At 42.4% G+C, this 12,031-nt stretch overlaps 1 protein-coding gene across 21 annotated transcripts in view; it reads right to left on the bottom strand.

Moving 5' to 3' along the window:
* Positions 1 to 12,031, bottom strand: part of TENM3 (teneurin transmembrane protein 3) — a 2,371,016-nt gene that overhangs the window by 1,640,009 nt on the left and 718,976 nt on the right. For all 21 annotated transcript variants that reach the window (XM_053252610.1, XM_053252608.1, XM_053252605.1 and 18 more), the window contains one exon: positions 3,314 to 3,351. The gene's annotated coding sequence lies outside the window, so the exon portion shown is untranslated. The remainder of the gene's footprint in view (positions 1 to 3,313; positions 3,352 to 12,031) is intronic.

Here is a 12,031-nt window from a genome sequence, read left to right as displayed (position 1 = left end):
CTTGTGGAAGCTGAATACTGCTCGCTGAAGGACTATTTTTCCACATGCAAACAGCTTGCATGAAATTTCTGCACAAGGAAACCAAACACTTATCCAGACATCTTGTTCAGCTTGCACTAAGTGGCAGCTGCTTAGTCGAATTAAATGTCCCAGTTTTTGTACTACCACCTCTGCATCCATGTACAAAACTGCTTTTCCACCAGCTGTTTCTATTCTATTTGTAAAAGCAGATAGCAGCCTGAATATTCATAACCACTTATCTGAGCATGACATACCTAATGGACCATTTCCCTGCCACAATCAATATGTGCCACACCCGGACCATTTCCTTCTGATTTGGGTGTTATGCTTACTTTAACTTCTAAGCCTCAGTCACACCTTCAGTATGTGGCATATCCCACCAAGCTATAATATAGTCCAGGTGTATGGTTAAGGTACAATAATCCAACACAGTTAGGTAAGCTTAAGTTTCTTGATGATATGCATGCTTAACTTGTGCAGTTGTGACCCCCAAATTTCTGCAGGACAGTGGTCCCCTTCCTGTACCAGGCATGCAGGGAGCTTTTGTCGCACATGTTGGAGGCAGCAGGGCCGGCATCAGTGGAATGCACCAGGAGTGTAGCAGGGGAGAGGGGGCCTGTGTTTGCCCCCTTCCTGGTGGCCCCTCAGAGTGAGGGAGATAATGAAGAAAACAGGGGGTTTTTCCAGTAGCTGGGGGCCCTGGGTTCTTTGAACCCATCCGCTCAATTATAGATACATCCTTGGAATGCATACTGCTTTCCTGTCCCTCACTTCACACGGGAGGGGGGGCTGGAGAGAGAGGACACATCTGCTGCTATTGCTTTGGTCAGACCCTCCTGTGCAGTAGGGCACCAGTGGGCCGTGCTGCATGTGGAGGCGATAGATGTGGCACACACAGTGGGTTAAGTAGTGAACATTATTGGGCGCCAAGAAAAGGTTAACTAGGAAGCCAAACCTCAGGTGGGGCTTCATTGTCACTGTCAAATGGCTCCAATATGACTAAGGCAGTAGTCCCTTAGTCTGAGGCATAATTATTTTTATTTTAGCATGCACAAATAGAAGAAAGATGACTTCTCAGTAGGTTCATTGTTTTAAAGTTCCTTAAGCTCTGTCTGTGGTTTAAAAAAAATAAATGCTTGCTGTTTTTGTAATTTGTGTTTGTTGTTTGTCAAGTTTTGGTTAGTGGTTTGCTTGGGTTGTGGGTGTTTAGTTAGGTTTGTGGCTTGCTGAGTCTAGGTTTGTAGGTAGTTGTAGTTGTTCAGTTTTTAAACTGTTTTCTAAATCATAAAGATTTGGCCTGGTTTTTCCAGGGTTTTAAATACTGTTTTAATTGTTTTAATAATGGTTTTATATTGTTTTTACAGTTTTCAATTTTAATAGTTAATTGATTTTAGTTTTGTTTTAATGTAAACCACACTGAGCCATTCTGGAAGGGCAGTATAGAAATCAATCAATCAAACAAACAAACAAACAAACAATAAATAAATAAATAGATAGTTTGGTTTCTGCTTTCTTAAAGCCTTGGTTAGGTTTGTGTTTCTCCTGTAGTTTGTGCTTGGTATTTGGGTAGTGGCATGCTGAGGAACTCCAAAGCAGATTGGGTGGCAGTCACCATGGGTACTGCCTACCACCCAACCTGCAAGGCAGTAGGGCACCTGATTTCTTAGGATTTTTTTTTCCTGTCCCTTCCCCGCCATAGGGAATAATAGGAATTTCAAGCAGCCCCATAATTATCCAAGGGTAGTGCCTAGGGAGTCTAGGGACACCAAAATGGGTTGGGTGGTAGGGCCCCATGGTGCTAACTATGACCCAACCCCCAAAGCATCAGGGCACTCCAGTAATTTTTTAGGAATTTTTATGTATTGTAGATTCTCTGTTAAATAACTATTTATGTAGGATAGAAACTATGGCATAACTTCTTATATAAATAAAGCATCAGTTCATGTGTGCTAACAGCCCAGTACATTATACTGGACCAAGAGATCATTCTTGATCCTGGCTTTGTGATGCTCTACTACTTTGCATGATAATTGACTTGACCATTTATCAGATTTATATACTGCCTTTCTTTCAAAAGTTGGCACTCAAGCCAGGGTACAGTAAAAATGAAAAACAAAAACTAGGCAGGTAAAACTGCGATTTACAATAAATCATTATAACTGAACCAACCACTTAAAACCAACAATACACAACCACCATACACAATCACAACACACACAGAAGACCAAAAGTAAGACTACACGTTTATCAAATTAAAATGCTAAACAGAACAGCAGAGTCAACTTGTCCATAAAAGAAGGGCAAAGAGGAGGCCTGGTAAACCTCAAGGAACAGGGAGTTTCCAAGTATAGATGCCACCACCGAGAGGGCTCCACTGGGCCACACCAGTTGTGTCTTAGCGAAGGGTGGCACCTGGAGCAAGGATTCTTTAGGAAAAGGCTGCACAACTTCGGTCCTCCAGCTGTCGTTGGAGTACAATTCTCAGCATCCCTGACTATTAGCTACAGTGTCTGGGAATGATGGGATTTGTAATCCGACAACAGCTGGAGGGTCGAAGTTTAATTTTTCTGACCTGGGTGTGGAATAAGGGACCATATGGATTGACACTGCACATAGCCAAGGTTTAATTGTGGCTCCACATGGAGTGATCAATTAACTATTTTAATTCAGATTAATTGTGTGTGTTCACAGCCCAGTTCTGCAGATTAACCCTAGGCCAGATTGCAGAATCTGGTACAACAAAATGAATTCTCAAATAAGTCCATCATATGCTTAACACTTTTGTCATTGATAGATTGAAAAGTATTCTCACTGGTATTAGACCCAGGCCTGTAGACAAGATCTTTAAAAAACCATATCCTGTATGCATAGTCAGGAAAAAAAAAATCTGTCTTCAACTTCCAGAACACAGGCATACACTCAGGAGGTCACTTCTGTCATAGCCACAGGAGGTAGCTCTTCCAGGCAGGAACAGATATGAGGTGGTATCTGTTTAGAATCTTTAAGCATTTATACTTCCTGACCTGTTGACCTGATGCCATGCATAGACTATTCCTGCCTGAAGCAGGAGTAATCTGCCCTCGGGGTTAGGTCTGGATCTACTATCAGATGTCACATGTGCTGCTCTGACAGTATCATTTTGCATTCATTTCAGGAGCAATAGTCAAAGAATTCAAATTTTCTCCTCTATAAACCAGAGTGACAGCTATTTAGTAATGCAACTTTACAGAATTACAGACTAAAAATAACAAAAAACGCTAATATGAATTTCTTGATGGGAAAAATTACTTACTGTAAATCATTATGCCAGAGTGAAGTTTTGTGGTAACCCTATAAGAAGGAAAACAAAGCAGAGAAAATATCACTGTAAGGTATCCAGGGGGGAAAAGTACCAAAAATTTCAGTAATTTATAATTTCAGTAATTTATCATCATAATAAAACTTTAAACTACTATTATAACAACACAGTACTTTTAAAAAAGGTGATACATGGCTCCTGTTGGATATGAAACCTATTTTCATACTCTCAACATATAACATAAAAGAAGCATGTTGTGTTCATACGTTACTGAACATAAATGAAGCAGTAATCAATGCATCTGTTGAGAATCAATAGAATGAAATTCTAAGCAATGATTAAGTAAAGTAAAGGCAAAGTGTGCCGTCGAGTCGGTGTCAGCTCCTGGCAACCACAGAGCCCTGTGGTTGTCTTTGGTAGAATACGGAAGGGGTTTACCATTGCCATCTCCCTGCAGTATGAGATTATGCCTTTCAGCATCTTCCTATATCCTGCCCAATATAGGAGCTTCCCATATTCTAGGGAACACACCAGCAGGGATTCCAACCGGCAACCTCTGGCTTGCTAATCACGTCATTTCCCTGTTGTGCCATTATGTGCCTAATGATTAAGTACTTTGCTTAAAAACAGAAAGACAAAGAATGAGGAAAAAAAGAGACCCACAATTTGCTTAAATTTTGAAAATGTTCCTCAATGTATTTCATAAGGATAGGAACTGTAGTCTCCTGACAATCGCTAATGTATTGTTTGTATTCTGTGCTGAGATTATCCACTTGGGTGCTGCATTGGTTGCCTATGCTATTTTGACACTGCAACCAGATGCTCCCATTTTGCTTGAGTGACTCTAAACTGAGCAGAATGCCTTAAAGCAACATGGAAAGGGGTCGGGCTCCATGAACAATTAAAGCACTCTAGTGTTAAAAGAAGTGTTTCAAACACCTAGTATTGGTACTGAAATTACTCAGGTGGCCTTTCTCTGACACTCTGGAAGTTAAGATTTAATGCAAGAGACAGGGAGCCTGTCTCACTGAGGAGTTACCTCCATTTCTTTACTACAAAATGAAATATGGACATGTCAGTAATGAAACATAAACCAGTCGAAAAGCTTATATTTCCATTATACATATGTCCAAAATATATGTATTGATATAATACATATAACTGCTTTAAAATGAACTGTCTATAAAATTGACAACATTAGAAATAATGGCTCCATGAAACCACTGCTATATGGTATGGGCTCCAGGCTTAAGCCACATAATTAACAGTAATAATTTAAATTATTATTACTGAAACCAGGCAGAGTATCAACATAGGGTCATAGCATCAATAACATCTGTCCTGTCTGATGGGATATAAAATGGAATTGCTTTGTGATGTTCAGCTACTTATTACAGTGTTGTTTTATTTTGATGTTTGTTTTATTATATATTCTCTGTTTTTGTAGTGTTTCAACTAGTTGGTGGAGAGATGCAGTGCTTGAATTCTGTCAAATGATGTAGGGAAGACCTTAATGAAATGTACAAGCCTCATCCCAATTCAGGGGCATATCCAGGGGCAAATGTCCCTGGGTCGATGAAGGTGATAGCTTTCTCTGTTGATGTCGTATTAATATATGAGGTGATAGCAGTAAATATAAATGTGTTTAAAATGTTTCTGAGTCAAGGGATTGTGTGTGTATGTGTCAGAGAAAAAGCGAATGTATGCATGTATGGGGAGAGTGTGATATTATTTGCATAGGAGCAAGAGAAAGGCCATGCCATGTATGTTTTGTTTTTCACCATGTCCTTACAGTTCGTTAGCAGTAAATATATTGGGGTGTGGTGGAGGAGAAGGCAGTGGGTTTGGGGGTCCATCTTCATTCTTGTTTCAGGGCCTACTCCAGCCTTGCTATGCTCCTGCCATGATTCATCCAGTTTTAGGCAAAACATTTTCCCACAACCTCCTATAAACAGTACCTAAGGGGTGTTGCAAAAGCTACGGGGAGGTTTGGGCTGCTTCTGCTGTGCCCCCCCCCAATCCAAGCAATAGAAAGGTGGGGTAGAAATCTTTTCATTTAAACTGGATTAATAAATACTAGTTGAATCGGGCACAGAGCATCTGCACTCTAGTTCGCCACCGCCAATGGCACCGCCATGCCATCCCCCCCCCGCACCACCGTCACCATCTACTTCCACCTCCGCTTCCCCCCAGCCAGTCAGCCAGCCTCCACTGCCCCCCAGGTGCTTTCCCTGCCTGCCGGCTTGCTGCTACTTCCCTCACCCACCTACTGCCGCCACCTGCTGTTTTCTTCCTGGCTGGCTAGCCGCCCTCTTCCCCCGCCTGCCCGCCGGCCACTGCTATTTTGTTACCCCGCTGGCTGGCTGTCTGCCACCCCCATGTTCTTCCCTCCCACCTGTCCCCATCACTATCCGGCAGTTGCTTGAACTCTTGAAACAGCTGCCACACATGGGATTAGCAATGGGTATGCTTAAGAGAAATATATATATAAAGAAGAAGATATATTATTTATCAGTATGCAGATGGGGTTTTCTCACGATATTCCATACTGATTCAATGATATAGGATGCAACTCTGAACAACTGATGATAGTTTTTAGTATAGTATGTTGCAGGTCTAAATTCCTGAGTGTAACAATATCCCCCTGCCCCACCCCCAAAGAAGTGTGAATGTATCTTGGCTTTATCCACTCCTTTCCTCTAGAAGACAAGTAATTAAGCCAGCAAAAAATGAACTACATTTGATAATGAAAGAGCAGGTTGCTATATGGAGAGAGATGTGCTGCAGAGCAATATTGAACCAGTGAGCAGTCAAAAGAGCTTTTGAAGAAAGATTTGGGTTAGATTTTAAGGCATACTTTTGCTTTCATTTGATATTTGCATTTTTTGAAATTAAAGTGTTAGAAATAATAATAATAATACGTATCAATATACAACATCCATTTGAAGATCTGAGGAATGTGTAAATAATACAGAATCAGGGGCGTAACTACTATTAGGCAAGGGAGGCAGTCTTCTTGGGGCTGTGAGCACTCCCTTCTATGAGGTACCTGGTCATGTATGTGCAGGCTGCAGGCAGCCTGAGCAGATACAGAGCCGGGTGGCAAGAGTGCTTGGCTGAGGAAGAATACCTCAATGCACTGTGCTCCCGGCATGGTGCATTGAGGGATACTGGAGGACTTCCTCCTCTGGCTCCCTGCTCTGCTACATGGCATGGCTCATGTGCCATGAGAGTGGCAGAGCCTTGGAACTAGATCTGATCATGTTCAGGGAGGCAGGTAGGAGCCTTCCTTCTTGCCATCCATCCTCCCCCCAAAGGCACCACTGTTACTGGTCATGTGGACAACCTTTATATTTCCTATTAGATCTGTTCAGTGCAGAAAATCAAATATTCTTCCCACAGTAAATGGTGGATATATAGATTGACTATTATTGTGGAGCACTACTTAAGGAAAGGAATTGTATGGGATACTAAAGTTAAACTGGGCCCCTTGACTCTAATAAGTTGTTTAGGAATCTACTTCTCCACTTCATCTGCAGAGGGAGCAGCTAGTAAGTTGCTAGTAGGTTGGAAGATTTGAGATAAAGAACCAAAGCTATGTTGCATGGCCCCACTCCCTGAAGTGATTGCTTCCTGATGTCTGCTCTCCAATGGCTACTTTTGCTTTGTCTGAGCAACAATAATCTGACCTGTTCCATGAGTGGTACTGTGTTCCTTCTTAAATGTAGAGATCAGTTGTTTAAGGGTGGAAGGGATAGCAGGAAGGGTTATTCTGGCAAACATCTCTGAATGGGAAATGATTTTCCAAGCAGGAATGGTTTATTTCCTCTCACCTTTCCAAGCTCTAAAATTATTTTCTAAAGCATTTGCTGGCAACACTAGATATAATACAATCCAAGCTTCAGATCTAATTTGTTTGGAACTATTCGCCCTGCTCATCTATCTAACCCTGTACATTTTACACAGTAACATTGTACAAGGAAACTTCAGTTAGTTCAAAATGTGGCAGCCTGACTGTTCTCTGGGGTAACCCAGAGAGTCCATATTATGCCTGTTTTAAAACAGTTGCACTGGCTGCTGCTATGTTTCCAGGCAAAAAACAAAGTGTTGGTTATTACCTTTAAAGCCCTGAACAGCTTGGAGCCAGGCTACCAGGGGCATAGCTATAATTGAGTGGATGGGTTCAAATAACCTGGGCCCCCGAGCTCCTGAGGGTCCCCAGCTCCACCCCTCCCTTTCTTCTTCATTATTTCTCTCACTCCAAGGGGCTGCCAGAGACAGGGGTGAACATGGGCCCCCTCTTCCCTAGCTATTCCCGTGCAGGCTACCTTAGAAAGTGCCTTCTTCTGTATGATCCCCATCACACGTTGAGATCATCTGGAGAGGTCTGTCTCCAGTTTCCACTGGCACGTCTGGTGGCGACTAGGAACCAGGCCTTCTCTGTAGCTGCTCCTGGCCTATGGAATGCACTCCCGGCAGATATCCAGAGTTTAGGCTTGCTGTTGGCCTTTAAGAGAGCCCTATAAACTTACTAATGCCCTCCCAAGGTTTTTAAATTGTTTTTAGTATTTTAATTGGTTTTAAATGGTTTTGAATTGTTTTAAAATTGTTTTTATATTGTTTTAAGCAGTATGTTTAAAATGTTTTAAACTATCTCTTTAAACTTGTTGTGCACCACCCAGAACCTTTGGATATTAAAAATGTAATAAATAAATAATAAATAGATAGATAAATAAATAGAAGCTCACCAGAAAGTTCCACCCTTCATACCAATGTGCTCTGTTCCACCACAATTTACAAATACAGTGTTTGTCTGCAGAGGGATCTCTCCCTGTAACTGAGAATGCTTGGTGCCTGGCATTCTCAGTATTGGGAAGGGTATCTTCCAAGTACAGGTGGGCCTCAGTATTTGCGGGAGTTCTATTCTCCACCATTACTGCAAATAGCAAAACTGCAAATAGAAAGCCATTAACTCTATAGGATCACGGGGGTGAAGTTCCTGGAGGCCCAAAAATCTTGTACAAAAACAATGTCTAACCCAGGATAACAAGTAATCCTTCTTCCCCTTACATGTGGAATGGATGGGAATGTATGTAGGCCAGAGTCTGAGAACGTCACACAAAGATCAGACTTGGTTCTACATGACATCTGAAATGGGCATTGTCTTTATTTTGCCATGTCTGAAGTCCTAAATATATTCAGCCTCCATCACTGACTTGGCATTTGATTCTTACATACTCCTTTAAAAAAAAAGTCCTTTGTGACACGGGAGGCTTGAATTAGCTCACACCACATGCAACTTTAAAACTGGCTACATTCAGAATAATGAAATGAACTTAGCAAGAGGTAAGACAGCAATAGTGTAAAAACTAAAATAGCTCCTTAATGAAAGTTTCCTAAATCAGAGCAACAATTATACGTTGCAGTCAAAAGTACACCAGCTATGTTGGCAAAAAAGAGACGTTACAATAGTACCTCAGCAAATAGGTAGGAAGACCTAAGAACAATTGTCTTTGTAGAATATAATGTGACTAAATGAAATACATGCAGCATCTGCAATGTACCTGCATCCCATTGTCTTAACAACAGCACACATATCATATGTGCACTGGGGGAAATCCCATGTGTTCACCAAGTGTTTCCTATAATAGAAGAGAGAAAGTGGGAACAAAACCTGTGCTCTGAGCGTGCATCAGATCTTCTGGAGATCCTGGAGTATGTAGTGTAACAATTTAACTTTTGTCTACCTTCTCTGAAAAAAGGACAAAGGATACACAAATTAATTACACTGCTGATACATATATGGCTAACTCAAATATCGCTGTGGTAAGGCTGAAGCTCTCCACAGTGCAATAATTATTATCTACAAAAATTAAAATGTAATCAAAATTCACAAAGCCAAATTAATAAGTGATGGCATTCACTGTTTCCCCTTAGCTGCACCTTGCACAACCCAATGCATGAACAGTTATGCATTTGGCAGAAAGGGCATGAGATCACTTGAGCTGCACTAGATTAAAATAATCCTTTTATGTTACAAAAATACTACTAACACTCTTCCTTAGTATGAAAAATCCTTGTGAAAATGCTGTTGAGTATAACACATTGTAATTTTATCAGCAGGCTGTTCAGAGTTCTGTAGGAAATAATACATAACATGACCTTGCATGGCTGAAGCCCTCGATAATGAAAATTCAGCTGTCAGATGGGATAAACCAGCAATGATGGAATGAAGCAATCTCCAGGTAAGTGCTTCCTAGATTATCGTATCTTCACAGAACAAGGCAAACATTTTAAATGTGGTGCTATCAGCCAAACTGATCAACAATAATGTGCTTGTAATAACCCATCTAATTAGGCAGCCAGGTACTTTATTATGAATGAGCTAAATAAACTGACAAGTTTCATAGACAATATATACACAGTTGGGTACTATGGATGTAGTACTTAAAGAGTGTACATTTATGTTGTACAGAATCTTAGCTGGTGAAAGAAGTTGGAGACTGGATACAGAAGCTCTTCTCACAATCAGTGAGACGAGCTTTGGGGCTAACTGCAGGGAGAGCGGGCTAAGCCCACTCTCCCCACAGACAAGCAGCCACTTGTAGCTGGGCGGCCAGATTGGCTGCCCACACGACTGCCAGCTCTGTCACAGAGCCGGCAGGGGTGGTGGGAATCAGGGGCCACGTAGCCTCCCGGTCGGGGGTCTACTCATGTGTCGCCACACACTGCGGCAACACACAAGCAAAAAGATGAGGTTAACAGAGCGCTTGCTCCATTAACCTTGTCTAGGGGAGGGGTAGTTAGGCGGGCTAGCTGCCTTGGGAGCACTGGGCTCACCTGCGAGCCCGGTGGTTCCCAGGATCCCTGGAAAGTGAGCTAAGCTCCCTTAGCCTGCTTTCCAGTGATTGTGAGGATAGCTTCACTGTCTCAATGGGGCATAAAAGCCTCATTATTTAATACAAATAGGCCTGGCTCAGTCAAACCATGTAATGCTGCAACAATGGTATGAACATTGTCAACTGGGCTACATGCTCCTGTTTTCTGTCCTCCTCACATACACTCCTGGCTTGAGCAGACCATATTTTAAAGTTGTGTCTAAATCAGGGGAAAGCTTGTACCAACAGTACATTGCTTCCGAACCCAAATTTGCAGCCAGGTCCAAAATTATGGTTTTCAGTTCTGATTGGGGGTGGGGCAATTTAGATCCATTTACAAACTGTGGTTTGTGCAAACAAGAAAGTGAGTGCATCTGACTACATGAAGAGAAAGGAGAGGAGTGTGTGTGTGAACACATAGCATGCCAATTCCAAACCAAATTTGATCTAGATCGTAGAATCCCAAATAAGAAGATTCCAAGAGGCAAGTCCCAAGGGAGAGGAAGGACTGCTGCAGTCATTATTGCTTAAAAGCTGAGGCGAAGAGGCCAGAGCAGAGGACAGAACGACTGGAAGCAGGGCTGCAGTGAACTTTGTTTCTGCTTTCTGTTTGTTTGTTATCTTGCCTGCTGGAACACCAAGAAAATTGTAAGATTTGATGGCAACAAAGACTGTTCTGCCATTTGCTGGTGTCTCTTGTCCTGGTCTGTGGCCTCTCCCCTCTCCTGGCTGATTGGAAGACCTTTTCCATCTGGGTCTGTTGGTTGGAGAGAAAGGACTACTGCTGACATTATCTCTTTGTAAACCGCCCTGAGCCATTTTTGGAAGGGCGGTATAGAAATCGAATTATTATTATTATCTCTTGTTTACACAGTCAGACAGGTGTTATTGACTGGTTTGTTTTATCCAGACATCGAGTCCTTCCCAAGGACCTGGGATGCCAGAATTTTATTGTCAATGTTGTTGTTGTTATAGATATGGTCGCAGAATATAGGCTGTTCCCAGTAAAGCTGCTTTTTGTAATTGGCTGGTGGTGATTTCTGTGGCCCCTATGGTGTTGAGGTGCTCTTCAAGGTCTTTTGGAACTGCACCCAGGGCGCCAATTACCACTGGGATTATTTGGGTCTTTTTCTGCCACAGCCTTTCAATTTCTATTATTATTATTATTATTGTTGTTGTTGTTGTTGTTGCTTAAAAGCCAAGGCTGTGCCTTAGGAGCAGCCAACAGTGGGCCTCCTGTTGGTGGCTGCCAAATCCGGCCACCAAAAGGGGCTGGCCTTTGGTAGTGGCCTTCAGGGGTGGGACTGAGGGCTTGGGCAGGACACACTGTCACCAGTTATCCTTCCTCTGTTACATGCAGTGTTGGCTTGATGTAGGTATTTCTTTGGGTTTATCTGGAGATGGGAGTGGTGTTCAGTGCCCCTGGGGTGGCTATTACAGTGGTGGTGGGGAACAGAAGGAGATGTGGCATTAAGAACATAAGAACAGCCCTGCTGGATCAGGCCCAAGGCCCATCTTGTCTAACATCCTGTTTCACACAGTGGCCAGCCAGATGCCACTGCAAGCCTACAGGTAGGAGTTACGGGCATGCCCTCTCTCCTGCTGTTACTCCCCTGCAACTGGTATCAGAGGCATCCTGCCTCTGAGGCTTGAGGTGGCCTATAGCCCTCTGACTAGTAGCCATTGATAGACCTCTCCTCCATGAAGTTATCCAAATCCCTCTTAAAGCCATCCTGGTAGTTGGCTGTCACCGCAACTTGTGGCAGAGAATTCCAAAAGTTGATTATGTGTTGTGTGAAAAAGTACTTCCATTTGTTGGTCCTAAATTTCATGG

This window comes from Hemicordylus capensis, chromosome 5 (genome assembly GCF_027244095.1).
Source record: "Hemicordylus capensis ecotype Gifberg chromosome 5, rHemCap1.1.pri, whole genome shotgun sequence".
NCBI classification, from domain to species: Eukaryota; Metazoa; Chordata; class Lepidosauria; order Squamata; family Cordylidae; genus Hemicordylus; species Hemicordylus capensis.
Note: the sequence above shows the minus strand (reverse complement) of the source record. Positions and strands in the feature narration are given on the sequence as shown.